The 18467-nt window shown below is 35.9% G+C and overlaps 1 protein-coding gene across 1 annotated transcript in view; it reads left to right on the forward strand.

The window, feature by feature from the left end:
- The first annotated feature begins 235 nt into the window (after nucleotides 1-235).
- The window catches only part of LOC311443752 (uncharacterized protein), a 319792-nt gene continuing 301560 nt past the window's right edge, over nucleotides 236-18467 (forward strand). Inside the window, exon 1 of the transcript XR_014697447.1 lies at nucleotides 236-376. The gene's annotated coding sequence lies outside the window, so the exon portion shown is untranslated. The remainder of the gene's footprint in view (nucleotides 377-18467) is intronic.

Genomic DNA, 18467 nt, shown 5'->3' on the forward strand with positions numbered 1-18467 from the left:
TAACTTCAGCTGGAGCAGATTGCCAGTTATGTGATAGTATTTTATAATCAACATGCAGTTTTCTCATGTATTAATTGCCAGTTCACTTTAAAATGAAATTAAGATTGGTTTTTGATTTGTGAAGTGTTCCTATGCACATACCTTCAAGAAGTGAAAGAGAGCTGTCATTAGGACTGTGGTACCAGTGCCTCTCGTAGGCTTTAACTGCACTCACTTGCCCCACCTGCGGCCTCCCCATGCCCCTGCCCAGCTTGGGGCACTCTTGGTTCAGGGTGTGACCCATAGGCTCACTCCCTGCCTTGACTGTGTCTCATCACCATGAACTTGCCAGATGAGCTGGACTCTTGGTGACACCTGCTCTGCTCTTCTCACACAGGTACTGTGTCACTGGGCTCTTGCTGGCTCCTGCAGTGGGAAGGCAGAGAGCAGCCAACCCTGGCAATGTTGGCCTTTGAGCATTAGGATAACTGGTGTGTGTTTACGTTTTTGGTGCTGTTACCTGTTACATGCTTACATGTTTTTGAGTTCTCTGGCTCTGCACTTCTGTGCTTTGGACCTTCTCTTAGTATTTGAAACATGTTCCAAAGTTTGTTTCATTATTTGAAATGTTTATAATTATAATGATTATAATTATAGCATGGAAAATAAAAGAATAATGTAAGATAGTGTCTCTCACCTATACTAATAGCTTTATAAAATTGCTAGAGAAGGTAATAATACTGAAGTGAATTACTACAGCTCTGAGTTCTCACCCAAAAAGTCAGAACTACTGCCCTGTCAAGAATCTTCCTTAAGAAATAAGCAGACTGCTTCAAAAAGCCTGACGAACATATACTTGTCTGAAAATGCTTCTAAAATAGCAGCCTTCTTACAGTAGGAAAGATTTTGAAACAGAAACAGTGTAACTAAAACAGTGTTTCGATTGCTTATACAGGGTGGATTAAGCTCACTTAAATCAGTCAAATTAGAAAATATTAATATTTTTTCTGAATTGTTGCAAGATACTTTTTACTTTGTTTTAATGACATTCTCAAGCTTCAAAGTTTTGCTGCTGCTGCTCTGAAATACACTGTGACAAGTGTTGATAGATTTGGTAATATTTTTTCTAATACTGGTGAGTGACTTAGCTTATTATTGAACATTTGGGGAGGGGGGGGGGTGAGTTTTTCTCTGGGATGGAAATAAAACATGAGCAATGGCCACACAGGACAGTGGAATGCAGAGAATGATTAAAAATTGTCTACGTGACTATGAAGATTCAGTGAAAGTTCAGGGACTGCTGTTCATGAGCTATTTTTCTTCATTGCCAGTTTAATTCCGGTGGGAGAAAAAAAAAAAAAAAAAAAAAAACACTTGTTTTCAAGATGCTGAGTTTAAATTAGTTGAAATTGTGGACCCTGTACAGCAGCAGCAAGAATTTGTTCTTTACTAATGGTGATTTTTATCTAATCACTATCCCTCCAGTTCCTTTGTTGTGAAAAGGTGTTAGAGGAGAGGGACTGCAATAATAAAAGATGGGGATGGAATTATCATTCATATATATATATATTAGTCGATGGACAAATTAAAACTAAGAATATCTAACTAGTAACAGATTGACTTTTTATGGAAGTCTAATCTTTGGTATTTGAAAGATATTTGCAAAAATATCGCAGGATTACCTACCATTTTTGTACCCTAACAAATCAAAAAGTCATTTTGATTTGTCCCTAGTACCATGTTCTTGCATGATTTACACAGTATTGAATCTTAGAAAATATTTTACTTATTCCTGTAACTACAAAATAAAGCCACTAGACAAATAGTAATGTCAGAAAGCCACAAGAACAAAATAATTCTTATGCACGCTTTACATTTTGATTAAACTACTGGATAGCCTGTTGGCTAATGAAAAAAGAAAAAGTCAAAAACCTGGAAGCTGTTCAACCTGAGAAAAAAAAAACCTGGTAACTTCAGATGCTAGTGCAGTTATGTTAATACAAACTGCTGCCAATTTCAGTTCATAATTATATGGTAGATTAACAACTGAGTTGTTACAGTTTATGTTCTTCAGTTGTCCCTGATGGAGTAGCATGCATCTTTGAAGGGGAAAATGTGGATAGCTGAGGATAATAATGCTTAAATATTTTAGATTAATCTACTTTGAATTGTGAGTCAACTTCCTGGAATTATAGTTAATATTTTTTTCAGTGGCCTTCACTTTGTCTTTATATTATTTTGCTGACCTACCTTCATTTCAAAAAGGGAATATTGTTCCTCTTCTACTGAACAAAAAGGTAATGGTGAGCTGGCTGTTGAATTTTATAATGTGGTTTTCTTGTTAATAAATCCTGAGAGTGCAGGTTCATGGAAGTGACTGAAGAGGAGGTAGCTAAGAACTTGCAGTTTGTAATCATTGTGTTCTTACACTGCATTGCACCTTACTGTCTGTTTACAAAGGCCTCGAGCTTCGCTGAGGTTTGATCCAGCCATTAATGACCAAGTTAAAAATGAGCTTATGACAATGGCTGGTCACGTGGTGTTTGTTTGTTTTGAGGTGTATTGATCTTTTTATGTCTGTAGAAGTAAAATATAAAACAGCTCTGAATGGGTTAGAAACTGCCTTTGACTTTCTAGTATAGTTTTCTTTCTTTCTTTCAATAAATGCCATCTTCCCTAGCAGAATTTATGCATTTATGAAGCATTTTCCTTGTCTGTCTGTTACCCATCCATTCCCCTTTCCCTTCCCCCCTGCTGTTTTCCTGCTGTTTTCCTGGTTTCTCCTGGAAATGAAGGGATCTAATACGTTCTTAATAATGTAACTTGGGCAGTAACAAGTTATCATTTTGTTTCCATATGTGGGATATATGATCCCATGTGGAGAAAATTCTGCACAGTGAATACAATGCAACAAAATAACATAACTATTATAAAAATGTATATTTTAAAATGATTTGAGTCCTTTGCCAAATATGCAAGTTACCAAGCCTTTTTGTGAGCCAGATATCATTCATTGCTCTCCATAGTAAGTTTTGTATATAACAGTGGAAATAAGTAGCTACAGGCAAGAACTTTGTGAGTATATATTTGCTAGTTTTCTCACTGTAAGGGAATTCATCAGATTTGCATACTTTTTATTTTTCATGACCTTTATTGCCTTTTATAAAGTTTTTAAATATCTTGAGCACAGCAGCAACTTTTCTCAATTGTTTGTGTGCTCAACTCATTTACACTTGTTAAGTGAAAGTAGCATTCCTAGAGGAAAAAAAAAAAAGAACGGATGTTTCTTAATGTGAATATGGGAAGTTGTATTTTCTGTTTTTTTGAAGATAATAAAAATTAAAATAATTAAATGCAAAAGAGAACAAAATTAATGATAGTTGAAATTATGTAGTGCAGTGTTCATTTCTTAAAAACTTTCAATGAAGACAAAAGTTGCAAATTATTTTGGAAAGCAAAATCAGAGTTTAAACTGTACAAGAGCCAACTATGTGGTCATTTACACTTACTGAACAAGCATGCAGGCAAACAACACATGTTTAAGAAGATGCAAGAAGAATTTGAAAGGCGTTCAGTTAAATCGAACAAATAGCCTTAGATGAAGACTCCAGCAGAGAACAAATTAAAATTGGCCCAGAATGTGGGTGGTAGTTTTGGTCTAATCTAGTAGTGTGAATTTAATATCAATAAATTTGCTTCACTGAAAAAAGATGATGGCATAGTTCCTGTGGATTCCATCATACAATAGCTCTTTGGATATTGTTGCTATAGAGTATTTGATGGTAAAAAATGATTGAAACATGTTTAGCATGTGCAAGTATAGCATATATTGCCAAAGTCAGTCAGCTTTGGCATCATAAAGCAAAAATAATATTTCACTGTAATTTATAGTAATTTCACTTTTTTTTTTTTTTTTTTTTTTTTTTCCAAATGTGTGAGGTTTTTAAAACTGTATGAAACAATTCACGATTAAAATGCCAACCAAGGCATATTTCTCCATTAGTTTTTTCACCAGTGAATTCACTGGACTTTCCTCAGCATGGAGTTTGTTACAACATGTTCTGTAGGTAAAGGTTTCTTTTAATAATCCTTGCATGCAACAATTTTTCCCGTGATCAGTGATAGTATAAGAATACACAGACACAATAAATACACCTGGTTTATATAACTCAGTAATGTGAAATTGTTTATAAAGCACGGTGATTCTACGAGACCTATCTCTGTATGAATTTACTTATTTTTTCTAAGGTACTGAACTGGACCCTTAATTTCTTCAGTGGTATGACTCCTTTTGTTGTTGAGTTTATGTTGGCTGAGATTATAGTACTATTTTATGGAAAGAATTTTGTCTTCTTTCACATTTATAGTTGCAGAATTATTATTATTTTTTTTTATTTTTTTGAATAGAAATTAAATTCTGCTTAGGTTTTCTTTTTAACTCTTGAACACAGTGCTAATATAAAACTATGTATTCAGTAGTGTTTACTTATTACTTATTTATGAAAACATGCCAGGGGCTAATAAATATTTTTAAAAGGGCTTTTGGTCACTGTATGTTCTTGAATGGTGCTCCTTGTGCTATAAAAAGATTCAAATTAAAAGCATCCTTTTGTTGCGAGGACATTTGTTGTCGACGGAAGGAAGACACAGACGCTCAATATGAGTGATCAGTGAACTTCGATTTATTGGATAGCTCAGTCGTCTTTTATCTAATTCAATATAATTAGCTCATACATATTGCAAAAGCTAAGCTCATGATTGGTTAGTGCATTTCTCTATTTTATCAGCTAGTTTCCCACCGAAATAACACAGTTAGTACTTTCCCAGACCACCAACAGATATCATGTCCTTGTACCTGAAACCTCCCTGAAACCTCCCAGATTTTACGTACTTTCTCAGACTCATATGAGCTGCGTTCGATACTTTGTTAACTTGCGGCCTCCTAGCTGCTCAACATTCACATGACCTACTTCACTTAACCATTCCTCCACAATTCCCCCGTTTTTATTTTGGGCTACAAACACCTTCTCTGTGAGTTGTTCTAGTTTCCTAGATAAGCAGCTAAAGACTACCCGCGCAGCAATTATAATCAATACAATTATAAGCAAAAGGCGAAGTCCCTCTTTGATTAAGTTAAAAACCCATCCCCCTACATCTCCCAAGACAGATTTAAGCCAATCATCAAACCAATTATTCTGTATCGTAATTTTTTGTGTATGATCCCTTAACCATTTCAATTGATTGTGAATTGATTGCCCATGATCAGAGAGATTAAAGCAACACATTCCTTCTACATCTTCACACCCATGTCCTTGAGCTAATAACAAGAAATCAATAGCGGCCCTATTTTGTAACACAGCATGTCTTATGCTTTCCATATCTTGCGACATTTCAGAAAGAACTTGTGTTGTTACATTTGATTGTTTAACAGCCCAACAAGCAAGCTTATTAATGTTAGTCAAAGCATGTGCAGTTCCCACACCAGGCACTAAAGAAGCAAAGAATCTTTCTGCTGGACCCCACAGTTCTACAGCATCATTACAGTCAGAACCCAAAGTCTTTAGATCTCGTTTAACTCTTTTGCTCTCTGTCGAGTCGTCCTAGGTAACACGGACCCCCAAAAGCACTAGCTGGTATCCCTTGCCATGCACGGTCCCCACAGATTAAAAACATACCAGGTGGTAAAGCTTTGGCCTGACTTTGAAACCAGATTGAATTGGTATCACCTATTCCATACGCCCCAAATGGTACACTAATATTCCCGGTGTTGTTCCATCCACAGTAATGTCCTATGATTTCAGCCTGTACTATGGCAATAAATGGGCTCTCACTAACACAGTACACAGCACACTCACACCCAGAGCACACTTGCACACTCAGAGCACAATTGTACACTCAGAGGCCTCTTGCACATCTCACTCTCAATCATACCACAACCTCAATCATACCACAAGAATATAATTTAGAATGATAAGCAAACAAACAAGTATTGCCTCTCATTGTGTTCCTCGTGAAGTGACTTGCAACACTTTGTTTTAAAACCTTACCCTTACACAAATACTTTCAACACAAAATACCTGGACATTTAAGAATAACACATACAATTATTAACACTCCAGTTAGTATCCCTTTTGCATTGCAAGGTAAACCTCTTATAAAAAGAATGCCAGAGAGAAGCAGCACAGCTGCCGCTGCTTCCATGGTTACGTCAGACAGGCTGCAGGGTCCTGATGTCCGTCCCTCTTCTCTGTGTCGACTCGCCTCACGGTGAGGGTCGGCTGCCGTTCGATTCCACGGAACTCCGAGTGCAGCGCTGCTCGTGGCGGTGACTGAGGGGGGGGGAGGCTCCCATTGCCCCGTAGCCCCCTGAGGCAGCGTTATCGTTCTCACTGAAGGCGGCAGTGGGCAATCCCCAGCTCCAGCACTTCCCGGCAATCCCAGTCGCTCTGTAGCGGTAGCAGCAACTCTCTGCTCAGCCTGATGTATAACTAAGGCATTAGTGACTGCTCTCCAAGGCTTCAATAATTTTTTAGCAGTCTTATTTTCATCAAACAATTTGTCCCCAAATTTACGCCACTCTGTTTGTTCAAAAACTGTATCAGGATTGATAAAACAACCCTTAGCTACCCCATATGCTAATAATCCTGGTAAATTCTTTTTGCAGTCTATAAGCTGCATGCTCTGCTTTTCTAAAAAGCATTTGAGCAAATCATACGCCGCTTGTCTCTCCATACCTTTATATACGTCGGTACCGTTGCAGCCTTTGCAAAGACCTCGGCGACGCTTTCCGGCGGGACCCTCTATAGGCTCATCCCGGGTGCGAGGACTCCCTTTCCGAGCTGCGGGTGTGGGGATTCCAGGTTTCTTGTCCATTCACCTTTCAGACCTCGGATGCAGGGATTCAGCAATTTATAATCCTTTTCACCTCCTGAGCTGCGTTGCAGGACCGGTCCTCGTATTCCGTCCAACCGTGGCTCGCAGGTACAATTCCAGCGCAGGTTCAACTCCAGCGAAGTTCCTGTTCCCGTTCAGAAGGTCCCTGTTCGGGCGCCATTTGTTGCGAGGACATTTGTTGTCGACGGAAGGAAGACACAGACGCTCAATATGAGTGATCAGTGAACTTCGATTTATTGGATAGCTCAGTCGTCTTTTATCTAATTCAATATAATTAGCTCATACATATTGCAAAAGCTAAGCTCATGATTGGTTAGTGCATTTCTCTATTTTATCAGCTAGTTTCCCACCGAAGTAACACAGTTAGTACTTTCCCAGACCACCAACAGATATCATGTCCTTGTACCTGAAACCTCCCTGAAACCTCCCAGATTTTACGTACTTTCTCAGACTCATATGAGCTGCGTTCGATACTTTGTTAACTTGCGGCCTCCTAGCTGCTCAACATTCACATGACCTACTTCACTTAACCATTCCTCCACATCCTTTCTAAGTTATAAAATTGTCAGAATAATAACGTTCTTATAGTTATTGCCAAACTCTCTACCTGATATCTTTATATGTTTATTTTTCCATGTAGGCAAAACTGTACCTTTTTTTAAAAAAAAAATTATTATTATTCACTCTTTCTGGAGAATGATTGAATTCTGTTTACTAATATTTTGCAAACATGCTGATTAATACATCCGACCTTGATTGTTAAATGTCTGACATTAACAGGAAACTAAAAGTCACTTTCAGATTGTATTTTCTTTTGCAGTAGAGTTTCATCCTTCTCATCCTTTTCTGAGCACTGTCCCCGCAGGGTGGTAGGGCACAAAGTATTTTGGGTGTACTAGCTTTCAGCTTGATCTCTTCATTGAGGCTACAAATGTGAACAAAAAATAATTGGTATTTGGATTGCATTTATTTTTTTATTAAAAAAAAAAAAAGTAAACTGTTAAAATTTCTTAGAAAGTAATCATGTTTATATGTAGGGGTGAATTTCCTCCAACCTTCCTTTTTCTAGAACCATTGGACTAAATATGTCCTACCCTAGAAAAGAATCAACTGTTATTGCTGGCATTTGCCAATCTGTTTTTAGCTGTCAATTTTGAATATTAGTTTTCTGCGGGTAGTCTATTCTAGTACTTATTATAGACAATTTTTCCTGATATTAACTTCAACCTTTCAATATGTGCATGGGCAGTAGTAACTTTAATTTTCTTTACTGCAGTTTTAGTTCTTTATGTTGTGTCTTCCTAAATCTGGCTTTATAGAAAAATTAGTCACTTTATCTCCACAGAAGCCTCTTCTGTTTGGAGGCTGAAGCAAAACCCAAATAAACATCATAACAAGCTCTTCATACATGAAGAGCTGGGGTTCCTGTTCTAATCTCTAAAGCGTTTTAACATGTGTGGGGCAAATGCAGAATAACATACAGTACTTGCACATTGGCAGAGCTGAGAGCTAGCTCCCAGGTCCTGTTGCTGTTGGCCAAATGGGAGAACAGAAACTGGATCTTGTCTTGTGTTGCTGTTCAACTGCAGGTTCCTAGCTCCTGTTCTGGATCTGTGGTATTGGTGAGGGGCTACAACACAGGAATACTTGTTGCTATCAATTTTAACATGCAAGCAAAACTACACAGCATCTTTGGGAAGCATTCTAAAGATGGAATCAGGAGTCAGCCTCTGCTGTTAGTAATAACTGTCTGGTGTCTCCTGCAGGCACTCAGATACTGGCTTAGATATTTGTCCATGCAGAAGCAGTCTGGCAATAACATATCACTGAAACCAAAGCAGTACTTGCACTTCTTCAGTTTGGTACATCAGGAAACATCTCAGAGTAAAGTAAAGTGCCTGGATTAAGGATAGTTTTAGGTGGATCTGTGTTAGGCTGAGGCTCTCATATATGGTGTTATATTCTTAAAATGTAAGTTAAGGAAACAAGCACATATATTGTCTAGCTGAGCACAACTCTTGCTGTTGATCATTCCTGTTGTTGGTGGGGGATTAGGCTCCACTGACAAAGGTGATAAATGTTAGTTTAGAATGTCTGTAAATCCTAAAAGATGGTAACAACTGTGATTTCCACAGGTCCCTAACACCAAATTGAAAATAGACTCCACATTTCTTGAACTTTGATGCTGAAACAATGCTGTTATCATGAGTCCTGTAAATTCCCCCTTAGTATGAAAGTCTTCTATCCAGGTTTTACCAAAATATCTTTAGTTTAGTATTGTAAAACTATTTTATGCAAAAGCTTTAGAGTGTAACTTGAAGTAGTTCATTGCTAGGTGACCTACCTAGAGAGAATTTTATTTTCATCAAGCTCTTTTAAAAACTTAACTTTTAAATGGTTTCACATGTTTAGTGGCAAGCTCCTGTTTACACTGTACTTCCAGTTTGCCACATCCTCTTCCCCCCACCCCAACAAAAGTTAATAAATGGATTTCTAGCAGTCTGATTCTGTGTCTTCAATGTAAAATTTGCTCAGAATTTGGTTTGTAGTGGATTTACCCACACATATGTTTGACAGTAATACATATGATCATCTGTGTTTTCTTTCAATACCATAGGCATGCACATAACATACATTCAAATGTGTTAGACAGGAAATCATGATATACTATATTGGACTATATTTATTCCATTGCCATATCTAAATCTCATTGCCAGAGCAAATGCAGTGTTTTCTTTGCTCAGTTTAAAAAATGTCATAACTATTTTGGAACAAAGAAAGTAAATGGATGCACAATTACCTTTGTCCCATTAAGTATTTAGTTTGTCGTAGTTTGATATTTAGATCACAGTACCTAAATAATTGTAGCACATTTTGACATTGCCATGATGGTACACCTCCTAGGGTATAGTTTTATGACATCAATAGTTTGATGACATCAGAACTACAAAACTGTAAAAACATTATATAGAACAATTGTCATAAAATAAAAGAAGCAGCTTTGTATGCCAATCTTTGGAGAGAGAAATGTTTTCCAGGGGATATGTTTGGAATAGGTTTGTAGGATGCTGTTTTTCACGTCTCAGGAAGCATTATATGTATTGTATTATAACTTATTGTGTGTATTGTAAGTGTAAAGTTGAAGTTGGACTTTTTTCCTTTTTCCTGTGAAATGTATAAGTCATGTATGTAGTAGTTATGCAATACAAGCTGTCTGCCATCTGTATTTGGTTTATAGTATTTTTGTGTGAAAGTATTGCACGTGTTCAGTTACATATCTTTGAATGATATGGCATTAGTCCCTTAACATTGTAGTATACACAGGTATGGATTGATGAAGGAGTTAATATTAAAAATATTTTTCACAGTAATTGATCAGATGCAAGAAGACATACTTTTGTACAATATGTTTAAATTACTATCAAATAATATATATTCTGTTAACTTTTGTTTTGTAGCTGGAAGATGCATCTCATGAGAAAGGTTAAATCTAACAGTAAGATCGTTTGGTTGCTTAAGTGCTCTACTGAATCAAGGCCTTCTTTAAATCTAATAATTAGCTTTAAAATAATCCATATGTCCCAATGCAGTTGAAACTTGCAATATTTCAAATGGGCACACAGCAGGGATTTTTGACATCTTTACGTTGAACACATAAAATACGTCTAGTAGCAGCATTAAAAGATGAGGGAAACATTTATATTTGACCAACAATCTCCTTCAAATTAAGACCATAATTAAACAAACAAAAAAAACTTTAATATCTATCTTCTTTTTCCTAATGAAAGCATCCTTTGTTGTTGATTTTATTATAATATTATATATAAAATTTTCTGACTTCTTATTTTGGAAAGTGTGCTGTTTAAATTGACAAAATATTAAGCTGATTCTATCTTTAACTATGTAGTATTTGTTCTCGAGAAAGACCTCTTCAAGCCTTAAAGACAGCAGAAATAGAAATACCACTTATTTGTTATGAGTGTGGCCTTAAAAAATTTAAAATATCAGTGCCTGCATCATAAGATGCTGACCCAGAACTTTAGTGGATATGTCTTGCTGTAATAAAACTTTAGTTTGTCTTTTTTTTTTTTTTTTTTTTTTAGATGCAGTTAGTGTAAAGCTCTTGAAATCAGACTTGCTTCTCCACTGTTCTCAATTTTCATCATGATGAGAGCAAGGATTTGCTCTGCATCACAGTATTTTCCTTTCTGTCCTGCTATCATCGAGAAGATCAAGTATCTTGATCAAGATCTGCATATTTCATATGCAGATGATCCAACTGCAATTATTTCCAATGTACTTTTCTGACTAAAAGTCTAGTGTCTGTGAAATAACAGATACAAGACATTCTAAAGAAATTCAGAACACTGAGAAATCAGTTATCACTTACAGGGCCTTTAGGACACACTGGTTCGGAAGTGTGGCATTTCGCCATCAAAGCACTCAAACTTTCTTGCTGTTACTATAATGCTTTTAAGCAAGTCACATAGATGAAAATCTACTTGATTTCTGACTAGTCTATTAAATGGGCAAAGCTTAAGTGTTTATACTGGAAAAGAGTAGAAATATTGTCTTGGAAAGCAAGAACAAATTTATATATATATAAATGTATGTATATAAACTGTATGCTGTAATATTCAAATATTTTTCTTTTTTGAATTGGTTTTGTTGAGGATTTGGTCTTAAACAAATGTATCTGTTCAACAGTCCTGTCCTCTTTTTCTTCTCTCTCTCTCTCTCTTTTTTTTTTTTCCCTTGCCTTTGAGGCTGGATTAACTGGACATCTGGTGTTGAAGATTTTCTCCTTGTCTTTAAAAAGACATGAGTTGCTGCCATGCCATTCTTCTGATGTTTGTCCAGAAGATTCTGTAGTCACTGAGACATGCTGAGTTGTTGGTTTAGTTATCTTGGCAGGTTGTTAGAGACAAAACAAAAGATGGGAGTTGCCACTCTGATAACAGAAGCATGTATTGAAATTTCAGGAATAAATAAAAATGTGAACTGCATAGTAATACAGCATAATTTCTATTCAGGAGATCTCCCTAAATGTGTTCTACATATTTCTAGTAATTACAGAATTGCGGTTGCTTAATAGATAGTACAAAATGACTGTGGAGTGAAAAATACAGCATTGGTATTTGGTTGTTTTTGTGACTGAAAAGCCAAGCATTGTTAACTAACACCAATCAAATTTGGTACTAGTGTATATTGGGTTTGGTAGAATGTCATAGGCCATGAACATGTTGTCATATATTTTATATGTTAAGTATTACTGTACAGCTGAATACTTAATACCATATTAGAAGGTATTTCTGCCCATGGCAAGAGGGTTAGAACTAGATGATAATTACAGTTCCTTCCAAACCAAGCCATTCTATGATATTTAAAATTTAGTTCATGTACAAAATGTTTTGGTTTTCTTAAAGAACCTTAAAACTTTGAATTAAGTATTAATCAAGATCAAGGAATTCAGGCAGCTACTCCTACTGATGTGAACCTGTTACATTTTGTATGGTTGAGAGATGTTCTCCCTTTGACAGTGGGTGTTGCTTTGAGCTCCATGGACTCCAGCCTTTGTTCCACCTTCCATGTTACTGTTTTTATAACAAGCAATCCTATATTTGAGTAATTCCTATAATTAATGTATAGTCTGAGATTGGCACTATAGTAGGTTTGATAATCATGGCTTCCAAAAGGACTCTGCCAGCTCATGCTTCAAGGGTCATCTCTCAGTGCAGCATGTTTTGAAATGCATGGAAATAGATAGTAACAGACAGCTTTTGAACCACAGGATTATGTTGCCCAGCAGCAGGGATTTACTCCAGGACTGTTCATGATTCACAAGAAAATTCTTACTACATCCTTTTTATGTCTTTTCATTAGCTATACATCAGAAAATTTATGTGGGTGTATATATGTGCATGTTTCCTAATTTTGTAACCAATCATACAACTGGACAATATTACTGTTTCAGTATTTCTGATGGTTTATTACACTTGAATAACTATTAATTAAAAGCTTACTCAGAACTTGTGATTCTTATGATTATTCTTATGATTCTTATGATTATTACTGTAATCCATTTGCATTTTTAGCACTTCACCTGCTGACCTGCTGTCACAACAGTCTGACATTTAGCTTGTCCACTGATAGGGCATTCTTGATGGGTTACGTATGCTTTCATTTAGTTATTTTTCTGTTACTTTCTAGTAATTTTCTAGTTTTATTGCCAAAAAAAGTTTATTCAGTGATGAACAACACTTTCATATTCCCAGGGAGATAACACACTAAAAATTTACAAACTCCATTTTTTATTTTTATATTTTTTTTAAGTTAGTTGTTAGTATCCACCAAAATATATATATATTTTTTGTATGTACAGTTTGCCTTGCTGAAGTAATATTTGATAGTAATTGGTGCCATTATATCTTCAATGTTTTCTTCTCAATTTAAGAGCAGACTTCTTTAAGCCTTATTCTTTGGTATTTGGGGAAGGTAAATCTAGAAGATCTGTAATTTTGAAAGATACTCTTTGGTGAAAATATATGAGTTCTTGCCACCTTTTTACCAGGACTTAGAAACAGGTTTGCTATCCCACCTGTTTTGTGTATGGCACTTTTTCTCCTATTTTCTTGCTTACTGTATGCTTAGTCAAAGAGGATATTTCAGTCTGTCTTTTTGTTTTGACCCCATGTATATATATATTTTTTGTGTGATTTTCTTTTTTTTTTTGGGGGGGGGGGAGGGGTGGGTGGTGGTATTTGATGGACAATAATATGCCAAAGGAGCATACAATAATGTATAATGTAGGAAATATATGAATAGCATATAAAGACCTTTCTTGACATGCAAGCTGTCAAATCTATGTATTTACCCTTACTTGGAAAATGCTATTGAATAGCTATTGCTTTAATTGTTGTTTTTCTACAGAAAAGTGAGTTACAATAGTTCTGCAGTGAAAATTGCCAGTTGAATGCTAATTTATAAAAAGGATTTAAGTCTATTGAATTACTTCAGTACTGTAGTATCTAGACAGTATTATTCCTCTTCTGTGAGTAAATGTGACTTAGAGATGTAAACAAGATAGCAGCATACAAATTAGTGCATCAAGCTGCTTGTTTAGCTTTCTCAACATCAAGCTTGTGCATAATCAATAATCCTTGAAAAAGGAATGATTTTTCTGGTGATAGTAACCAGTCATCACAGAGGGACCGATACTTAGCAAGAGGATAAAGCAGTGGCTTGGAAATGTTAACTTCTAATTTGGCCAAACATGTATCTCAAACTGTCAAATGCTTCACATTTGAGGGTCGTTTTGTTTTGTGCTGTAATTGCTAGACATAGTAGTTATGATTTAGACTTCTTGAAATTTGTGGAAACATGAAGTTTGGAAAGTTGCTTTCTGCTTATTCTCTTTTTTTGTAGGCTCTGACAGTGGGTTTTGCTATCCAATTTTTTTTTTCAACAAGGTGGTCTGTGATGTGAAGTAAATCTTGTTTTACTTAGTTACGGGTCATGTAGAAAACCTTACAGTACTCTTGAATGAAAGTGACTATAATGATGCAGTCCTTTCAGGTACTTGGTAAGAGCCTAATTCTAGATATACATGAGAGGAAATGTAGTAAATATCTATTTTCAAGGAGAAGACCTTTCCCTTCGAAATTCTGAAGTTCTGCTTCATTCATTGTTCTTATTTCCTTTATGCACAGGGAACAAGTTGTCTTGAAGAGTTGTGGAAAAGTGTCTATCAACACTGTGTATAACAACTCTGAAAAACACAATTCAGCCAGCAACTCTCACACATGCTTTCTCTAAGCAGCAGAAGTACTAATATGTAATCAACAGAAGTGGAAAAAAATTAGAGCAGCAGGTCTGTGTTATACACTCAGCATGGTGAGCAATATTTTGCTGCTCTTAGGTGTCTCTCAGCTTGACATCCGGTGATATATCTCAGATCTTTGGGATGAACTGAGAGTAGAGAGATGGGCATCTGGGGTACAATTTGCTAGTTTAGAAGTGTAGTGTGAGGAAACCTTGACACCTGGAAAGGAAAATTTCCATTGTCTTCAAAGCACAATGCAAACCCCGGTGTTTTACTGTGATGACAGATGACACCAGTTTTTATTTCATATCATAAAATCAAGTATGAAGAGCTAATGTAGGGCTGGGAGTATGTTTGCAGGGGTTGATGGAGTAAAGTGAGCTTTCCTATAAATGTTTAGTGTTAATTTATGCTTCTTGATGTAAACAATAAACCTGTTCTCTTAGTAAATATTCCTGCAGACTGCAATCATTTAAAATAGTTTTGGTACCAATACAGCTAGAAGACATGAACTCTTGAGTAAGTTTGGAACAAGTCTAATAAACATTTCACTATCCACAAACATTGATTTTTGGCAATGAACAAAGGACTCAAAAGTATATGTTTTGGCTTTGATGTAGCTGACTATGTTGAACTATTGAAATTTGACATAATCTGAGAAATACTGAGAGATACACACACCCCACCCCACCCCCCAGTCTAATAAATAATTTTCCCTACTCTTCCAGCTTGTTTTATAGAGAAATGGAATAGAAAGGCTAATACCAAAACACTAAATCTCAAATACTGAGCCCCCAAAAAGCCAAGTGAGCCTGAAGTTTTACAACAGAGACATGAAAGATTTGTCATAACCTATTAGCTTGAAAATTGAAATATTCAATCTCTTTACTGCTGCCTTTACATTGCGTCAACACTACTTATCATAGCGCTCTAACAGAAACAGTTGTACAGGATCACAGGACATGTTATGAGGATTTCCACACTGAAACCTCTGCTTTTTGTGATTGTTTAAAGTTGTTGGTGTTGTGATGACAGACTGAGCCAGCTAGGTTGTACTGTGCACCTAGTTTCAGCACCAGAAGTTACATTATCATAGAAGCAGCTTTAACAAAGGCAGCGTGTGTGGAGAAAAGTCAGTAGTGGTACTAAATAATGTAACAGTACGTACACTGATTGTTGGTGAATGCAGAAATGGTGGATTAAAATCAGAATATACTATATAAATAAACATTTACAACTGGTTTCTTTTAGTTGTTGAGATGCAGAAAATAGAAAAGTATTTTGTGCAAGCTTTTGTGCCAGTTTCCCTACTACTTCTGCTCACTAGATTAATTGGTCTCTGCTCTTCCTGGTTTTGGTTACACTCTTGCCACTGGCACTTCAGATATTTGCACGTTAGAGGTAAGTAACAACTGTAGAAAGGTACAAGGTACCACAAAAAGGCAGCAGAAGAAGCTCGGGCTGCGTTAGAAGTGAGTGCTTCAAATGCATCTCTTTTAGCCTAACAATTGTGTATACTATTAAAGCAAATGCATTTCTACTCTGATTGAACATTGAGTTTTGGGAAAGACCTCTCTTTAACTGTGAGAGTAGTTTACTTGAGCAAATGTGCACAAAAGCCCAAATATTGCTCATCATTATGAATGCTAGTATGGAAATATATATGTATGTCAAAAACATCATAGCTGACATAAAGCTGTCATTCAAATTAATGTAGCACAATGCAAGATTTATAATGCCAAAAATGATGGTGCTGAGGATCTGAAGTTCTGTGTACACTTTACAGGATTCAGTTTCTGAATTGAGTGTCTGTTAGTGGCTTGAAAGTGTTAAATATGATTTTGGAGTGCATCTTTTGGATCGGATATTTATGAAAGAAATTCAGTTTGGGCACTCTTAGATAGCTCTGCAATGCTAAGCAGGGTATAGAAGCAGAATCACTACAAATGTGTGATTTCCTAAAGTGTGAACTAAAATGCTGATACAGACATGCCTTTTGAATCTGTGTCAAAACTTGTGTAATAATAAGAGTATTAAAATGCAGAGTTAAAAACTGACTTCATGGTCATTGATACCTTTCTTTTCAGGGTTCTGTAGAATTTTGTTCTATGGTGTGTTGAGGAGGAATACATGAAATACCATTAAAGCCAGAAGAAAGAAGTCATAGTTCATACATAGCATTGGTTACCCATACGCTATGTATGTTTTTTTTATATTTAGCTAATGAATACTATTTCTTGACTAGGTTGTGCAGTTAATTTTTGGCCTATAGAGAGTTCACAGAAAACTTACTTTGTGTATCTGAAGCAATGAATGAGGAATCAGGACCAAGGACGTTACTGCATATGTTCAAACAGAAAATTAAATCAGCAAACAACTCAAAGGTGAATATTTTCAGGTACTATAGTATGACAAACAGGTACCACACATGCTGGAAAGTATACTTATGCTTATACTTAAATGCTTAATGGTAAATAAACTTTTAGCTATCATCTTTGAAATCTGTCTCTCAATAGTTGTGAGTATTAGATGCAGAGGTTTTGGTGGTCTATATGGTGATGCATTAATCTTTAGAAGTGAAAATATGAGAGTTGTTTAGGTCAAGTGTCTAGCAAAGCCTTTATTGGATTTGATCAGCTGTCTTTATGCTAATTAATTTTTAGGGATTTTTCTGTGAGTGTCTCTCAGTCCAAGAATTCTTGCATATTACTGTCAGATTTAAATTCTGGGAGAAACAGAAATTCCTAAAACCCACCTGTCCAGAACAAATTGTAAATACTTAACTACTTTTAAGTCAGTAGTAACATGCACTTCAGAATTAGTTAACAAGTAGTGATTGTCATATAAAAAAGGTTTATTTGGGCATAGGAATAATTACTAATGATGGATGTCAATGGTTTTAAGTTTCAGTGCATACAATTTAGCTCTGCTTATAGGATTTTGTTAACACCTATCACTGAAGATTAACCTGATTTCCATGGCATAGGAAGTTAGAAATCTTGTGACAGTGATTTTAAGATTATGAGTGGGAAAGCAAGATGGAGAGTCTTTTAGTCCCTAGCATGCAACCTTCTCTTCTATTTCCTACAGAGAAGAGAGGTGGGAATTTCTGTAGGAATTCAGTGAAAAACAGTGGTATTGAAAAGCAAGGCATCTTTCATCTGGGTTACAGATTTAAATACACTTTTTTTGTGTGTGTGTTATTCAAGAAGCTGAAGGTGATTTTATGTGATAATTCAACTTTCAAAGACCTGGGAGCAGGTGAGTTATTTTCATTTTTCAGGACTGCTCTATGGTTATCTTTTGTTCCTTTAGAGAAAGTATTTGTGTTTTGTATTATCATTGTCTTTTCCTTAAATATTTAACAATGACTGGTACAAAACGGTCTTAGTATTACTGCAATGCATGTAATACATGTAATATTGGTAGGAGAAGAATCTCACCCTCAGTATCATTTTTGCTAATTTACTCACTGGTAAACTAGTTCTTTTTTAGCCTAATCACAACAAAACTAATGAGGTTCTTCTCTTTCTGATGGTTCTATTAAAGCATTGTCCTGCTTTTTGCCTTATCACTTATCTTCTGGAACCAAGTGGAAAGAGTACAGCATGCTGTCATGGGGTACTGAAATGGTACTATCATGTTGTGTTTGTACCACTGACACTTTTTTGCTGCATGGGTTTAATCAAGGTCCAGTTTGCCTCTGTTACTTTCGGGAATTATTTTATTTTTTTTTCTTCATAGTTGCTAATAGGATGCCTCTTCCTCCCAT

The sequence above is a fragment of the Aythya ferina genome, assembly GCF_964211825.1.
Source record: "Aythya ferina genome assembly, chromosome: 13".
Classification (NCBI taxonomy): domain Eukaryota; kingdom Metazoa; phylum Chordata; class Aves; order Anseriformes; family Anatidae; genus Aythya; species Aythya ferina.